Genomic DNA, 18,416 nt, shown 5'->3' on the forward strand with positions numbered 1-18,416 from the left:
ATAGAACACATACTTTTAGAGCACTAGACCAGACACCCTGTGAATATGGTGTAACATAAACGTCTGAAAATAGATAAGTGGACCGTAAAATAAACCAGACTGACTAGAAATCATTCATGAAGATGGGAACCACTCAAAGGTTTGTTGGTGTGCATTCTTGAAACCTTTTTTATATGAATACTACACCGAGGTTAGTATACGCTGCAAGAAAGCTGGGGCATACTGTACACAAAGAGGAGTGCTTAATTCCCCCCCCCCCCCCCAAACACTTTACATTAGATGGGCAATGAGTTTGAGATTCCGGAACTGAACTCATCGCATAGTAATGGCTTCCACCTGCCAGCAACTTGCTCAACGTGCACAGGGCATAAATGAAGTGTATGAAAACAATATTGCATGCCATTTTGCTGGAACCAAGAGACTGATTATCATGGAAAAATATCAATCTCCTCAGCATTTACAATGCATCCTTAGGCCTTCAAATGGACACATTAAGGACAGTTAAGGAAAGGTATACACTGCTTTGCATGTTCAACAGCCTTGCCCTCCTCTGCTTGGCCAAATCATGATTGCTTCTATCCTAATCGAGGAACTCGCATTGTATTGCAATAAACCTGCCAGCCAACAATGTACCAGCTGTACTTTGTCTGCTTGTTGCTGGCCTAGTATTGTACTACGTTGTCATTACTTAATACGTCTAATAAAACAAAGGCACTCCTCATTTACTCCCTTCTCCTAAACATTCCTCAATGCCCTTCACCTGGTATTTGCCTGAACACCTTTCGTGGTTACCCTCCGACCCCCTTATCCCCACTTTATTCCCACCTTATTCTTGTATCTCGTTGGGAGGTTACCCATCTGCTCCTGGGTACACGGGATGAGTGGAGTCCACTCAACTGAGCAACAGGGTAGCCCTTAAGTCTGCTCAATTCTTAGTGGAAAGGGTGGCAGAGCAGCCAACGCTAAGCGCCATACCATAGAAGAGATCAATCAATTACTCTAACTATATCTGTCTGATTTGTTGTGCAAAGGAAATGCAGTATGGAATAAGTTACTTACCTGTAACTCCTGTTCTCCAGCATTGGTATGTTTCATAGATTCACATGCTGTGAATATTCACTGCACGCTGGGAATCCTCAATAAAATAGAGCAGTTTAATTTAAACTGCAACTTTAGTCACATTAGTGCTCCATCGTTGTCGTTTTGGGTCATACTGCCAACAGCCAATAGGGTACACGCCTTTAACTCCACCTCTGTCGGGAATCTTCACATTTGGGAAGCGCACGTAAAGTGGCAGTAAGAGACAAATGACGAGCCATGAGGGAGGGTCGCATGTAAATCTATGAAAGATACCAATGCTGGAGAGAGCAGGAGTTACAGGTAAGTAACTTATTCCTTCTCCAGCATTCGATCTTTCATAGATTTACATGCTGTAAATGGATTACAAAGCAGTAAAACAAACAATACACAAAGGTGGAGGAGCTCCCATATCACCTACCACAGGAGACTTACCAACCTTATGCGAACAGGTTTCGTAGAACTTCCGGGCCAACTCTAGACTCCTCTGAGGAATCCCTGCGGTAGAATCTGGTTAATGTGTGCACCGACTTCCAGGTGGCTGTGAGACAGATGTCCTGAAATGGTGAAATGGCTGGTGGCAGTGGTTTCGTTTTGAACTACCAAGGTTTGCATTTTCCGCAACTGTTACCGGACCAGGTAACATTAACCGCGGGGGGAGTCTTTTTCAAAATGGCGCAGAGCTATCATTGACAAAATGGTCCCCGGTCGTCTTTTTTCACCAGGTCTTTGTGGAAATGTCCTAGAGTTTTTCTCTGCGCGCCAAACCAGGTATGGTCTCTCTGTTCATTCGCCTTTGGCGGGCTTCAGGAGTGAAACCCCCCTCTGGCTCCTGTTAGGAAGTATTCTCATATATGAGGACTTGATTTTTTTACCTGGAAAGTGTGTCAGCCTTTTGTCTCCACTCATGTATTTTGATGTGTGTTTGACTTTTGTGTTCTTTGATTATGGAGTTTTAGATAACATAGGCATCATCTTTTCATGCATGTTACACAGCACCCTCAGTGCAGGCAGTGACACAGATGTATTTTAGACTTCCAAAAGGTTTAAATACCTTCTCTGGGATCAACTACTGTTTCCCAGAGAATGTAAAGTTAAATCGACTTTACTAGTCTTTTCAAATTCCTAGAACCAGCACACACTATCTTCCTATAGAGTGCTGGAGGGGTTACCTAGTATCCCCCTGGGTCTAGAAACTCATGTAGCAGTCAAATGCTACCCTTTTCTATCGAGATGGCTGGTGGCAGTGGTTTTACAACAAACTACCATGATTTTTCCCAACCGCGAACACCAGTAGCTAAAAATCACGGGCGCCTTGTTATTTAAGATGGCGCCTTAAGACCCTTTGTTTAAACAGGTCTCAGTCTTCTTTTTTCGCCATTTCTTTTTGGAAAGGTCCTTCTAGTGTTTGTCTCTGCGCGTCAAACTAGGTTTGGTCCCTTTGTTTCTATGCCTTTGGCAGACTTCAGGGCTGAACACCGCCTCTGGCGCCCGAGTGGCTGGGGTGGGCAGGCAGTGAGGGAGGTGCCCAAAACTCCCTGTGCTTGGCCTCCTAGGAGACCCAAATGCACTCTGGTGTGATTGGCTGGCTGACTGTCCGGCAAGGAGAGCCACCCTGCTGGATGAGTGGCAGCTAGGCTGGAATGAAAGGGAGAAAACTGTTTAAAAGGTAAGTCTCTTGGACTGGAAAGCAGAGTCGACCACTGGAACGAAAGAACTGAAGACGAGCTGGAAGAGGACGGCTGCTGCAACTCCTGGACCGTTGGTATGCCCGGCGAAGCCCTGCTGCAGGTCCGAATTGCCAAGTTCCTCTCGACAGAGAAGCCCCTTCAAGGACGATTTCTTCCTTTGAGTTGGTGGGACCAATCAACTTGTAAGCCACCTGGATACCATTCTCAGAGCTGGTTAGGATTAACGGGGGGGGGGGGTGGGACACCACTAGCTTGTGTGCTTGACTACAGCTACTCCAACCGAAGATCTTCCATTTTGCCAGCTTGTTTGACCTGTCCCCGCGCAGTGCAGGAGTCCCCCAACGTCCTCCCTCTTGTCCCCACGACTGAGGCTCAGGAACAGTGAGATCTGCAGGAACTGCCAGGAACCAACGTCTTCAGCTGCATCCTTTTTCCATATTAAGGTACTGTGCCAACCCGATCGAGAGAACTTACTTCTCGCTGTGTAAGTTTGTGAAACTTTCCACAACTTGCAGGCCTATTCAGCTTGTGACAACATATGATTCTTTTTCGTACTAATTCTGAGAACTTTGGCAAAGACTTTTCCGTTTACTACAAGAAATGCTCTTTCCTATCCAAGACACTAGTTCATTGACTTTGGCCTAGGCCTATTGAACTGAATCGAGTCCTCTAGTGAACTGAAACTAGTTGCACTGCATAATAAAGTATTTGTGATCTATTCTATTAAATGTGGCTTTGTCCTCCTATTTCAAAAGACTGAAATGCCATTTTGGTCCTATTTCAGGAGAGCCTAATCTACTTAGAAACGTATTTTCTTTTTACTGAAATGTATTGGTGTACGATATTAAGTTGCCTCCTTCTAGTGAATGTTTTCTAAATGATTGTGTCATAAATTAATAAGTGTTTTACCAAGAAACCTTGACTGTGTCTGCTTGAACCACTGAGATTGTAAGCCCTCTGTGTAACTTTGTTTACTGCTCACATTCCCTCGAGATAAGCCTGGCTGCTCAGCTCGCTACCAAAAACTGTAGTACAGACTTATACCAAAGGTTGGTTTTGCTTGTACCTGTAGTCCTATTTGCATGTGGTGGTCCCAGAGGCTACTGCATGCAATTCTGCCTAACAGCTCCGGAGTGTCAGGGGTAGGCAGGAAGTGAGGGAGGTGCCCGAAACTCTGTGCTTAGTCTCCTAGGAGACCCAAATGCTCTCTGTGGTGCTTGGCTGGCTGACTGTCCGGCAAGGACAGTCACCCTGCTGGGTGAGTGACAGCTAGGCTGGAATGAATGGGAGAGAACTGAATAAAAGGCAAGTCTCTTGGTTTGGAAGGCAGAGTCAACCACTGGACGAAGGAACCAAAAAAGAGTTTGAAGAGGACGCCTGCTGCAACTCCTGGACCGTTGGTTTGCCCGGTGAAGCCCTGCTGCAGTGCAGGAACGCCAAGTTTGCATCGACAGAGAAGACCCTGCAAGGACGACTTCTCCCTTTGAGTTGGTGGGACCAATCAACTTCAGAGTAAGCCACCTGGACACCCATCTCGGAGCTGGTTGAAGTTCCTCAGAGTTGCTGCAGGAAACCTTATAGCCAGGGAGAGGGACACCAGATAGTGTTTTACTTTTAAGATGGCCTAAAGCTTTTGGAAGATCCTCCGGATTCCCACGAAGCAGGACTGACCAAGCCTGAGACCCCACAGCAGAGTGCAGGACCCCAGAAGCAAGCACAGTCCTCCTTGACATCCAGGAACCGTGATTGTTGCTATCTGCTGTAACCGCAAGAAGCTAAAACGCGAAACAGCCACTGAAAGTAAAGTTTGCCGGTTGCCAGTTTTAACAGTCCCAGTGCAGGAGTCACCAGACGTCCTCCCTCTTGTCCCCACGACTTAGGCCCAGGAACAGTGAGATCTGCAGAGCGGCCCAGAAACAGAAGTCATCAGCTGCATCTTTTCTATTCTTTTCATCAAAGACTCCTAGGAACTTGTGCAAAGACGTTTCCATTTACTAATCAGAAGTGCTGTATCCTATGCAAGACTTTTGCCCATTGGCTTTGGCTTAACCTATTGAATTGAATAACTCTTCTAGTGAACTCCAAAAGTATCTGCACTGCTTAAGACCATTTGTGGTCTCTTGTGTTCTAATAAACTTTGCCTTTTACCAACATTTAAAGAGTATTCTGAATGCTAACAGTAGGAACAAGTTACTTACCTGTAACTGTTCTCCATCATGGATCTGGCACGGATTCACATGCTCATGAATATTCCCCATCGTCAGGCTGGGAATCCTCGGAAAAGAAAAAATCAGTTTCAGTTTCACTTCTGAACTGTCTTTCTCCTAACAACCAATCACTGGTCTCTGGGTCATACTGTCCCCACCCAATGTCTGCCCTCTACTTAAGCCCCTCTGGCAGCCATCTTCAGATTTGGTTACAAGTAAAGTGGCAGTAGGACCAAGAGAAGAGCCGCAGAGGAGTAGGCGGGGGTTCGCATGTGAATCCATGCCAGACCCATGATGGAGAACAGTTACAGGTAAGTAACTTGTTCCTTCTCCAGCATGGGGTCTGGCATGGATTCACATGCTCATGAATAAAGAATACATAGCAGTACACACAAGCACAATCACGGGAGGTGGCAAGGCTCAATATTAAGCATCTCTTACCGTCTCACCAGGCTCACCTTCAAGCGAACAGGTTGCGCAGCACAGCCTGGCCGACTCTGGACTCCTCCCTGGAATCCCGGTCGACGCAGTCGAATCTCGTGAAGGTGCGAGTCAACCTCCACGTAGCAGCCCTGCAGATGTCAGCAGGGGCACACCAGACAGGAACGCCATAGTTGCAGCGATCGCTGTGGTCGAGTGGGCTCTCGGACGGCCAGGCAACAGTCAGTTTGCCAACCGGTGACAATGGGTGATGCAGCCGGAGAGCCACCTGGAAATGGAAGTCTTAGAAAGGGCCTTCCCTTGATTCACAGGGCCAAAGTTCATAAACAGTGGTGACGTCTTCCTAAAACTCTTTGTGCGGTCCACGTAGAACTTCAGCGCTGTAGTCACATCCAGCGAGTGCAAAGTCCTCTCAGCCAGCGACGAAGGTGACGGGAAGAAAACGGGTAACACCAAGGGCTCGTTGAGATGAAAGTCGGGCAGCACCTTGGGCATGAAGGAGGGATGGGTCCGTAGCACTAACCTCGTCTCATGAAATAATTATTATTTCACATTTATATAGCGCTACGAACCTTCAGGTATCTGAGCGCTGCTTATTATTACCCACGGTGTGTGGTGCTCATTTATCGACCTTGGAAGGATTAAAGGGTGAGTTTTGCCCTGCCAGGATTCGAACCTGCGTCAGCAAGCTCTGTACGGATGTCAAAGCGAGCGCTCTATTCGCTGTGCCACTTGACCGGCTAAATATTAAGTACAGAGGTTTACAAGAGAGGGCCTGTATCTCTCCCCACTCGTCGTGCGGAGTTGATGGCCACAAGAAACGCTGTCTTGCACGATAAGAATTTTAGTGGCGCTTAATGCATAGGCTCGAACAGTGGACCCATGAGCCTAATCAGTACCACACTGAGCTCCCACGCCGGGCCCGGGGTCTTCACCGGCGGGAACAAACGGAAAAGTCCTTTGATGAACTCCTTGACCAGGCGGTGTGACCACAGCGATGACTGCCCCAGAGTTCTGGTGTAGCGGGAGATAGCCGCCAGATGAATCTTGATGGAAGCATGCGCCAGTCCTGCTTTGGCCAGCGACCGCAAATACGGCAACACCTGAGGAGCCGTAATCCGTAGAGTCTATCTTCTGTGTACGGCACCAGACGGTGAACCTCCTCCACTTATGTCCGTAGCATTTCAGTGTAGATGAAGCGCTAGCCTTGGTAAGTATCTCCTTGCAGTCTGCCGGGATCTCGTATCCTCCAAACTCTAGCGCTGCAGGAGCCAGGCCTGCAAGATCAGCGACCCTGGGTCGTGATGCAGGATCACACCTTCTCTGGCAAGAAGATCTGCGACCACCGGAAGCTTGACTGGAGGGGACGATGACAAGTCCAGAAGGTCTGGGTACCAAATCAGACTCGGCCACGGCGGTGCGACGAGGCTCATCCTGCACCAGGACCGTCCGAGTCGATTGATGAGTCTCAGAAGCAACGACAACAGGGGGGGGGGGGGGTGACGCATAGAGAAATAGGGCATCCCAGAGAAATGAGAACGCATCCTCCATGCTCCCCTGCTGGGGAAACCTGCTGGCGAACCTCCACCACTTGGTGTTCGTCGCAAACAGATCGATGTGGGGATTGCCCCATCGTCGGAACAGAAGATCCACTTGATCCTGCCGAAGCTCCCACTCGTGGCACGAGCGCAGCTCCCTGCTGCGGGAATCGGCGATGATGTTCTTCACTCCTGCCAGATGAAACGGGACGAGGAACATCCCCTGGGCAACGGCCAGTGCCATAGATCCTGCGCTTCTCTTGAGAGTGCTGGGGATCTGGTGCCCCCCTGCTTCCGGATGTAGAACATCGTGGTGGTGTTGTCCGTGAAGACTCGTATCACCTTGCCCTTGAGGGACGGAAGGAAAGACTTGAGGGCTCAAAACACTGCCCGTAGCTCCAGTACGTTGATGTGCAATGACTTCTCCTCTGGTAGCCACAGGCATCTTGCGTGGAGACTTCAGTGTGCGCACCATCCCTCCAGGGAGGCATCCGTCGTGACCGTCGCCTGATGAGGTGGGGTCTGGAAGTCTGCGCCTGCCTACAGATGTGTGCAGACTCCTCCACCGTATCGCTCGACGGAAATCTTTGCCGAGAGAGATCTTGCCCTCTAAGCTTCCAGATACCTGGATCCAACCGACATCGAGGAACTCTTGCAGTGGCCGTATCCGCAGGCTGCACAGCCGAATGAAGTAGATGAATGACGACATCATGCCAAGAAGGGACTTGATGGACCTCACCCTTGTGATCTTCAGGGTCAACAGCCGCTGTACCTTGCCCAGGATGGCCGCTATCCTCTCCTCCGACGGAGATGCTAGGCATGACACTGTCAAGTTGAGCCCCTAAAAACAGCGCGTCTTGCGATGGCACCAAGTAAGACTTTGCTTAGTTCACTGAGAACCCCAGCTCCGTCAGCAGCTGGACGATTTCCGCCATGTGTGACGGCGGTCTGCCTCGATTTCGCCCAGATGAGCCAGTCATCCAGGTAGGGGTAAACGTGGCTCCCTCGCAGACGCAGCTCTGCCGCCACAGGCGCATGGTGAAAACCATTGGCTTCGACTTCAATCCGAAGGGAAGGGCCTTTAACTGATAGTGTTGCCCTTGAACCATGAAGTGCAGAAACTTGCGGTGTCCCCTGTGAATGGAGATGTGAAAGTAGGCATCCTCCAAGTCCAGCGACGACAGGAAATCCCTTCTTCCCGCTGTTCCAGCACGTGATGAAGGGTGACCATCTGAAATTTCTGGGATCTGATGTATGTGTTCAGACAGTGGAGGTCCAGGTTGGGCCTCCAACCGCCCATCTTCTTGACGAGGAAGTACAGAGTACACTCCAGAGCCTTTTTGGGATGCGCTCTATGGCGCCCTTTTTCAGCATGGCCCGCACCTCCAGGAAAAGCTGAGGGACATGGTTTTCCTGTCTGGCCACGGGTGGTATGCGAGGACACTTTCGTTGGAATTCCACAGTGTGCCCGGGGGCCAGAGCAGCCAGCACCAAATAGTCAGTGGAGATGGACTTCCACACGCTGACCAAGTTCATCAGCCGGCCTCCGACCGGGGTGCACGGCCTTGGGGACCTTGACGACAGCAGCAAACTTCTCCGGACTTGCTGCGGCCCCTGTAGTCCTCCTGGGCTGAAGAGCGAGACGGTTGATGGTACGACGATGAGCTTCCGCCGAAGCCCTTGAAGGAACCTTGGGACTTTCCTCCGGAGGTCCGAAAAGACGGCAGACACTGCTGCAGGGTGCCCAAGGCACGTGTCATCGCGGTATCCGCCTTGATGGCTTCGAGGGACTAGTCCACGGTCTTTCCGAACAAATTATCCCTGTAGAAATGCATATCCAATACCCTCGACTGCACCTCCTGGTGAATGTTTGTGGCCTTAAACCATCGCCGACGAAGGCAAACGCTGTTGCCCATTTGGCGGAATCCTTTATCGGCAATTTTCGTGCCCACTGTGATGGCATGGTCTGATGCCACCCCGCTCTCCTGCAGGATCTCTAAGGCTTCCGCTCTCTTGTCCGCGGGAAAGCAATCCAGGAGGTGAGCGATCTTAAACCAGAGCTCCCCGTCGTAGCGCTCAATGATGAAGAGGGCGTTGGCCGCCTTGATGTTAGTCGGTGTCAGAGATGACTCGTCCCATGGCGTCCAACTTCTTCCCCTCGCTGTCCGGGGGAGAGGATTTCTTCCTCGCCAACGCCAAGACTACTGAATCCAGTGAAGGCTGGGACTTTAAACACTTGGGTGCAGAGTCCAGCACCCTGTATTTCTTTTTGTACCGGTCCCTCTTCGCCGGGCAGACGACAGATTCTTCATCAGGGACAGCCCCTTGTCGCAAATGTTGTCCAACAGAGGCTTGACAGCACAGTCTTCCTCTTTGCCTCGCGGCACTGGTACAGGAACCCCTCCTTTTCCTCAGGGGTCAGCTGAAACAGGTCCGAGGCCCTAGATATCACGGCATGGAACAAGCCTATCTCGTCGGGTGGGGAGGCTCTGGGCAGCGGAGACGGGAGGTCGCCTAACCCGCCGTTATCATCCATGCCAGTTCCAGTCCCCATCGTCGCCGTGTCCGGGTCTGAATCCTCCCTCGGTGGAGGGGGGCCACGGGTGAAAAGGTGGTGGAATGTGCACTCTCCTCTTCTTGGTAGGGGGCGCCCCTGATGGCCCAGGTGCAGCGGGATCTACCAGCGCCGCAGGATCCACCGTCGGCGGAAGTGGCATCCTCGTCCGAAACTCAGAACACAAATGCATAGTGCCTGGAGAATGTCCACCGAAATGTCCGCGGGGGGTTGAGGTGGTTGCTGAGGTGGCAGAGGCGGGAGCCACGGTGGCAGCGGTGTAGGGTTCTCCAACTCCTCCACGGCCTGCTCCTCCTTGTCAGTCGCACCGCCATTCTCGACGTCTCCCTCATCGGGATCCCTCCTGTAGGCCTTGGCCTCAACTGATTTCTTCGCCAAAGTGGTCTGGAGAGTAGAAAGCTCCTCGGAGGAGGAGATGTCCGTGCCTTGCAGGACTACCGTGCACTCCCCCCTTCTATTCAGGGGAGACGGTTTCGGGGAGATGACTGGCATCACCTTTTCCGGCGTCTTCTCTATGGCCTGGAACAATGATTCCCTCCTGGCAGGCAGGGAACTCTCGTCTTGGGGGATCGTACCCTGCGAACCCACGTCTGCGGCCTTCGCTGGGGATGCCACCACACCTTCAATGGACGGCTTTAGTGGGTAAATCAGGGCCTGCATGACCTTGGCTGAGCTAGGGGACTTCACCTTGGGGAAGGGAGGGTCAGTGCCCCGCCCTCCCTTGGCCTTGTCCGACTGGCCCAACCGGGGCTTCTCCAGAAGCTTACCGAGTGGTCCGACTTCCTCTTCTTTGCCGAACCGGCACGTTGGCTCGGTGCCGGGACGCTGTGCCCACCCTGGCTGCCAGGGAGCCCGTCGCAACGGCAATCCCGGTGCCCCCAGACTCACAGTGCTTGGCCTTCTGTTGGGCACCCGTCGCCGGGGCGCCCTCAAAGGTCTTAGAAGCTTGCTCAGACTTCTTGTGGCTGGGGGAGGCATGCTGCCAGGACACACCTGTAGCAGGGGCCTTACTGCAGCCACTCCATGAGACGCCTGCGCCGATCCTTCATGGTGCGGGGGACCACCTCCTGGCAAAATGCACAGTCATCCTCCACGTGCGATTGGTCGGAATGCAGGGAGTAGAGGCACACGGAATGCCCATCGTCCAAGTAGATGTTCCGCAGGCCACATCCTGGAGAAATCCTGAACAGAGGCGTCAAATCTTCCTTCTCCTCTGCCATGTCCACGCGGGGTAGGCCTTGAAAAAGCTTCTGGAATCCTCCAAGAACAAACGACGAAAAATCTCCCTTGAGGGGCGCTGAAGAATCTGCAAACGGGTCCCCGTTCAGCGGAAGATGGATCGATGGAGCTTGAGGCTCGATTAACTGGAAAAATAGAGTAGAACAAAACGCAGTAAAAGCTCGAGAGCTATAGCACAAGGACTCCCAACACTTAAACGTGTGGTAAAAATCTGAAGATGGCTGCCAGAGGAGGTGCTTAGGTAGAGGGCAGTCATTGGCTGGGGGCAGTAAAGACAGTTCAGAAATGAAACAAACTGATTTTGTCTTTACCGAGGGTTCCCAGCCTGACGACAGGGAATATTCATGAGCATGAGCATGAGCATGTGAATCCATGCCAGACCCCATGCTGGAGAAGTTACTAACTGTAAGTAAAAGTTTCACCAAGAGAACGTATTTAAACCTTTGGGAAATCTGGAAGACTTCCATGTGTCACTGCACTGAAGGTGCTCTGTGACACAATGTAAAAAGATGCCGCCTATGGAGTTTGTCAGACTCCAAAGTCACGAAACAGTGTTCAAATAAAAGAAAAATACATGCGAGTGGGATGAACAAGTTACTCTTACCTGGTAACGTTCTTTCGATGGGATGGTCCGACGACGTATTCCATATCTATGACAGTAATCACCACAGCTGTGCTGCTTTGGAAAATCTTTATGTCCTGCGTCGATACGCCGCCCTCGAGGACCTCCTCCGACGGCCGACGTCAGGGGATGTTATAAGTAGGACACACGACGCCCGTAGCCCGTAGCCCCAGTTGTAGTTTTTCCCCAGAATGTGTGGCACCAGCCTTCTGACAATCTGACCACACAAAGCCTTGCAGAAACAAGCTGCAATCGCATGAGAAATTCTGTAGCGGGGAAGGCGGGGACGGAGCGATATGGAATAGGTCGGACCATCCCATCAAAAGACCGTTACCAGGTAAGAGAGTAACTCGTTCTTCGAGGGGATTTCCATATCTATGACAGACTCCCAAACCAGTACCAATGCAAGGAGGTGGGAAAAGAATTTAGAATACAGAAATTTAGAATGCCCAATCAAATTGCAGAGCAAAGGACCACCTTGCCAAAAGCCAGATCCTGCCCACGGATGGAATCGAAGGAGTAGTGATGTACAAAAGTATGGACAGAAGCCCAGGTGGCTGCATCACAGATGTTATGAATAGGGCAGTAGAGGCAGCCATACCCCTGGTAGAATAGGCCCGCAAGCTGACCGGTGGGTCCTTACCCGCCAAGCGGTAAGGTTCAGAAATTGCCAGAATAATCCAGCGAGACAAAGTCTGCTTAGTCACAGCTTGTCCCAAAAGCTTTCCAGCGTAACCAATGAAGAGTTGATAGTCCACTCTGACCCGGTACATGCGTGAAATATAAAAGTTTAAAGCTCTCCTAGGATCGAGCCTACGGAGCCTCTCCTCTTCCTTACTAGGATGCGGAAGAGGATAAAATGTCAGAATAACCTTCTGGCCTAAATGAAATTCCGACACCGCCTTCGGAAGAAAGGAAGGATGAACTCGAAGGACAACCCTGTCCTTATGAAATACAGTGAAGGGTGGCTGAACTGAAAGTGCCTGTAACTCACTCACTCTGCGAGCGAAGTGACCGCAACCAAAAATACAGTTTTAAGTGTTAACAGTCTCAAAGGACACGCATGCAAAGGCTCAAAAAGAGCACCCATCAGAAACTTGAGGACAAGGTTCAAATCCCAACCGGGCACCTGGAAAGGTGACGGAGGGAACACATTAGTGAGCCCTTTTAGAAACTGAAAAATTAAAGGGATTTTAAAATAAGAACACTCTTCAGACGAGCGCTTAAATATGGACAGCGCCGCCAGGTAACCTTTAACGGTACCCACTTGCAAGCCCCTGTGGGCTAAAGAAAGCAAAAAAGACAGAACCACAGGAATGTCCCATGAAAACGGATCCACATTCTTAACCCTGCACGAGTCGCAGAACTTTCTCCAATGCAACGGTACAGGGACTTTGTTGCGGGCCTTCTGGACGAAAGCAACACCTCCATCACGTCTTCAGGGAGGTCCCAATCCTTATACCTCAACCTTTCAGAGACCAAGCATGAAGGTTGAGGGATCTGACCTCTGGATGGAGAACCTGACCCCTCCCCTCCCGTGAGAGCAGATGGTATCAGTAGGGAAGAAGACGTAGAGGGCAGATGGACAAGTCGAGAAGGTCCGGGTACCACGTCCTCCGGGCCCATGCCGGAGCAAAGAGGATCATCCAGGAACCAAACCTCCGCAGTACTTGCGGAATGACGGGGACTGGAGGAAATGCGTACAGCAGCGGGAAGGACCACTCCACCACGAACGCGTCTCCTAAGGCTCCTCTTGGAGGAAATTCCTGCGAGCAGAATCTTTCGCACTTCCGGTTGACACTGGAGGCGAAGAGATCCACTTGAGGGGTCCCCCAAAGGGCGAAGATCTCCAGGAGAATCTCCTGAGCCAACTCCCACTCGTGAGAGATCGCGCTCTGCCTGCTCAGAGCATCCGCTGTCTTGTTTCTGTCTCCTGCCAGATGAACTGCCGAGATCGAAACTTCCTGCTGGATTGCCCATAACCAGAGCTGCATCGCCTCCCTGCACAGAGGAAGTGACCCTGACCCCCCCCCCTTTGTTGAGGTAGTGCATGGTCACTGTGTTGTCCATCAGGATCAGGACATTCTTTCCTCGCACAGTCGGCAGAAAAGCTTTCAGGGCAAGCCTGACGGCCCTCAGCTCCAACAGATTGATATGGAGTCTGGACTCCGATGGAGACCAACGACCGCTGACAACTCGTTGTCATGAGCTCCCCATCCCGTGAGGGAAGCGTCCGTCACGATCGACACCTCCGGCCAGGGTAGCCAAAATGGAGCCCCCTTCATCAGATTGCCTTCGACGGCCCACCACAGAAGGTCCAGGGCGACCGAGGACGGCACCTGAACAAGGTCCGACATCGTGCCGGAGGACTGAGACCACTGGAGCTTGAGTGCCCATTGCAAAGATCTCATCCGCAACCTGTCCTCTGGCACCAGAAGAATGCAGGATGCCATGAGGCTGAGCAATCTCAACAACTCGAACGCTGGGAGACTCTGGGCATGCTGAAACTTGTGCACCATCTGCTGAATGTGATGAGCCCTCACCTGGGGTTGGGCAACACTGCCCCAGGGACGTGTTGAGCACTGCTCCGATGTACTGGGGCCTCCGAGTTGGCGTCAAGTGGGACTTCTTGAAGTTGAGGGAGAAGCCCAACTTGTGAAGGAAGTGGCAAGTGACGGACAGATGATCCAGAACTTGCTCGGGAGAGCGTGCCCTGATCAGCCAATCGTCCAGGTAGCTGTAGACGTGAATCCCCCCCTTTCCTGAGATGCGCTGCCACCACTACCATGAGCTTGGTGAAGACCCTCGGGCAGAGGTCAATCCGAACGGCAGGACCCAAAACTGAAAGTGCGATTCGCCAACTGCAAACCTCAGGTACTTCTTGTGCTTTTGATGATCGGCACATGAAAATAAGCATCCTTGAGGTCGAGACACCAACCAGTCCTGAAGTTGAAGGGCCTGGAGGACTTGAGAAAGCGTAACCATCTTGAACTTGTCGTTCCTGAGGAGTTTGTTCAAACCGCGCAAGTCTAAGATGGGTCTCAATCCCCCGTCTTTCTTGGAAATCAAAAAATAAGGGGAATACCATCCCTTGTTCCTCTCCGGAAGACGTGGACCCCTTGCTCACTATTCTTAGAGAGGCACAGATCCACCCTACTGATGAGGTCCAACCAGACCGAAACACGTGTCTGGGGTTTCTGTTGGTACTCTTGTTCAGAGGAGAATTGCCTAGCATTTCGGTGCTGGACTGCCCCAGGGCAGGACAAAGACTGATATGTTTGGAATATTTCCTCTCTGTGAAAGATAGTGAGCTTAAGACTCTGGGTAAGTCTCTCGTAACCAGGACTAGTGTCTGGCAGAGGGACTCCCAGGACCCCCTTGTTAATTTCCTCTCCGCTACAGGCACCAGTTCTATGGCGCCTTTCTCCAGCAGGGCTTGAACCTCCTGCACAAGGAGCGGATCCGGACTCTGCAACGAGAGATTCCCCGGTGGATTGTCGCGAGGCCTCTGCCGAAAGGGAAGACAGTAGCCGTGGGCTATGATCTTCAGAACCCACACATCTGAAGTAATGGCACGCCATTCGACAAAATGCTGCGCCAGCCTTCCCCCAACAGGCGAACCCTGGGAAATGGCCTCATGACTGAGCTGAAGCGGCTGCGGCGTTGCTTGAGGGCAAAGAGGCAACTGCCGGAGCGGCCTTGGCACCTCAAGTGCCCTGCTTTCCACCTCTGGCACATCTACGGTGGCCCCTTTGACTGACAGCTCCTCTCGCTTTACCAAAGGATGAGTAATAACGAAAGGAACCTCCCCTCCATTGCTGTCCCCTAGGACGAAAAGCCGGAGGTTGGCGAACTGCAGCGCCCAATGACTTTGCTGCAGCTTTGGAGGTCTGCAACCTCTCAAGGCTCTCGTCAGCCTTGCTGCCAAAAAGATGTTCACCGTCAAAGGGCATGTTGAGGAGCCGGGCCTGCACATCAGGAGCAAACCCCGCCTTCCGCAACCACGCAAACCTGCGTATTACGGTGCTCGCCGCCATGGACCAGCTGATGTAATCTGCCATGTCCAAACCCGACTGAACGGCCTCACACATGGCCTCCTTGCCGCCCTGGACCATAGCAAGAAAACCATCCTGTTTGTCCCCTTCGGGAATATGTTCAGCCGCTAGGGAAACAGTTCCACAGAGTGTGCGTGAAACGTGACAAGGCACATACGGAGTTGGCCGCCTGAAGAGCCATACCCCCTGAAGAAAACACTTTCTTCGCCCAACCATCAAAACGCTTGTCGTCCCCATCAGGAGGGATGGTAGGATATGACGCCTGCTTTGCTGGGGCTGTAGCCGCCTGCACCACCAAACTCTCCGGAGTGGGGTGCTTTGTCAACTAGCAGGGGTCGCTACTGGCTGGCTGGTATTTTCGCGGCAAAGACTTGCCCAATGCCAGTAGACTCTCCGGAGCAGTCCAAGCCGCCGCCACCCTCCTCTGTAGAGCCATATGGAATGGCAGTACCGGGTCAGTTGGTGGACCTTGGCCGAGGATATCCGTGAGGTCCTCCTGAAGAAAATCCACTGGGGGAGCAGACCACCCCAAGTACTCGGTGACCCTAGACATAAGGCGCCGGTACGATGAGTCGGCATGGGTGCCAGGCTCAGGCCTACAAAACTCCACCTCCGGAGAGGTGTCCAGACCACTGGCATCGTGCACGGACTGACGCAGGTCCTCAATCTGGCTACTGCCCGAGAGAATCTCATCTGGCACCGTATCAGGAACCATGCCATCATCAGAGCCCTCCTCCACCTCCGAAATGTACTCAAGATGGCGGAAAGGGGGCACAGAATGGGGAAAAAAGCCATGCTTGACCTTGGCCAGAGCCTTTCTAGGGGGTTCCACCGTGCCCAGGGGTACCCCTGTCGAAACAGCCTTGAAAGGCGTCGAGGGAATCAGCGTCAACGCCGAACGCGGCGACGACAGCATCGACACAGGCCTCGAGGATGGAGCCCCGAGCGTGTCTCGACATCCTGGGCGCTGATGGCATCGACGACTTCCTCGGAGGCAGAGCCTCGAGAGAGTCCCTCGACGACCTGGGCGCCACAGGCGTCGACGTCTTCCTTGAAGACATCACAGGCTCACTCGGTCTGGAGCGCGTCGAGGACCGGGACCTGGAACGGGCATGACTAGAACGATTCCCCTTGTCCGAGCAGGACCGCTCCCGCGGATCGTGCCGACCACCCGAGCTCAAAGGCGTACTAGCGGTGTGTCTAGTCCGATCACGACCGACCCCACTCGGAGGCGCGGTGGACCAGTGCCCTGCGATTCGAGAATCGCTAGCATTTTCTTACCGAAGGAAGCCCATTCCTCCGCCGTTGCATGCATGGTGGGATAAGGGACCCGCCGACGGGCGGAGTCCTCGGATGAGGACGGGGAAGGCGACTGATGACGGCGCTTCCAGGAGTGCCTCGAAGAGGCAGAGGAGTGGGGGGACCCACTCCGGGACCGAGACCCACTGCACTTCCGATGACGATGCGTAGAGTCGCCCCTCGAATCGTCCGTCGAAAGCCCCGTGGACCTTGACTTCTGGGGCTTGGACACCTTACCGACCGACAGTTTCTTCTTGTGCCCCCGCAAGGCTTTGGTCGTAAGCGACTGGCAGTCGACACAATCATCCGTGTCATGGCCCTCCCCGAGGCACCAGAGGCAGGCGTCGTGCGAGTCAGTCACCGACATCTTGGACCCGCAGTCCCCACACTTCTTGAAGCCAGGATGCGGGGTGGAAGAAGAGGTAGACATCTCGAAGGACTTTTACTACACAAACGAACAGAAACTTCAAAGAGTCGAGGCGCTAGGTTGCCCAGTGAAGCCCTGCTATGCTGAAGCTCCGAATTTGCCTCGACCCCTGGAGTTGGTGGGACCAATCAACTCTGAAGTAAGCCACCTAGACATCCTCTCAGAGCTGGTTGGAGAGGAACACCAGTTTGTGTGCGTTGCTTTTAAGTTGGCCAAGAGCTCCAGGAAGATCCTCCGGACTCAGAGGAAGCAGGACTAACCGAGCCTGAGCCACTGCAACAGAGTGCTGGACCCCAGATGCAAGGAAAGCCCATCGACAGCTTAGGGTCCGCAGTGTTGCTATTTGCTTAGACGAGAGGATCTGAAAGCGCGAAGTGCCACTGAATAGAAGTTGGTCTTTTGTCGCTGATCGCCCCATTGCAGTGCAGGAGTCCTCCAGACGTCCTCCCTCTTGTCCCCACGACTGAGGCCCAGGAAACCAGGATCTGCAGAGCTGCACAGGGACATAATCCAGCCAAAGCCCTTTTCTTCTAACCAAAGGTACTGCACAGTTTAAAAGAACTTGCCTCTTGTTGTTTAACCTCACTTGTTCTCTGCTGAGACCTGCCTTGGTTACTCTGTAGAGTTGCTAACAGCTTCTTTACTTCACAATCCTAAACAGCTTGTGTCCCTACTTTGATTTCTTCTTTTCTACAAAGACTTCTAAAACATTGTGCAAGACTTTTACCTACCTCTGAGAAGTGCTTCAGCTCACCTAGGCTCTTGCCCAATTGATTTTGGCCTAGCCTAGCTCCCTGAATGACTCTTCTTCCCTCTGGCATTGTGTTTAGACTTCCTTCCAGGAAGGGGTTAACAAACATTGCATTGGGGTTTTTTCAAAAGTACTTACCCGCTTCAGAATATTTGTGAGATCTCTTGTTTTGTTCTAATTAACCTTTTTCTTTGACAAACTCTTAAGCCTGATTTTAAATGCAAACATGATATATTAATGTCCACAGTGTCCTAATTACTTGTGTCACCTGAGGGTGTAGTAAGTGTGTGTGTGTGCCATCCCAAAAAGGTATCTACTGATTTAGTAATATTAAGAGTGTGGATTTTGGAGTATATTTGTGTTACTATTATATTGCCCCTTCTGAAGAAGGCTTACTCAAACTGACTTAAATTAATAATGGTTTAATCAAGAAGCCTTGTGTGCAAGAGTTTATTTGAATATGTGTCACTGTGAATCTCTGTGCAACTCCTCTA

At 51.9% G+C, this 18,416-nt stretch overlaps 1 protein-coding gene across 2 annotated transcripts in view; it reads right to left on the reverse strand.

The window, feature by feature from the left end:
- The window catches only part of CLTCL1 (clathrin heavy chain like 1), an 804,099-nt gene that overhangs the window by 189,305 nt on the left and 596,378 nt on the right, over window positions 1–18,416 (reverse strand). The window lies entirely within an intron of this gene.

The sequence above is a fragment of the Ambystoma mexicanum genome, chromosome 10 (genome assembly GCF_040938575.1).
Source record: "Ambystoma mexicanum isolate Mex_15411 chromosome 10, UKY_AmexF1_1, whole genome shotgun sequence".
NCBI classification, from domain to species: Eukaryota; Metazoa; Chordata; class Amphibia; order Caudata; family Ambystomatidae; genus Ambystoma; species Ambystoma mexicanum.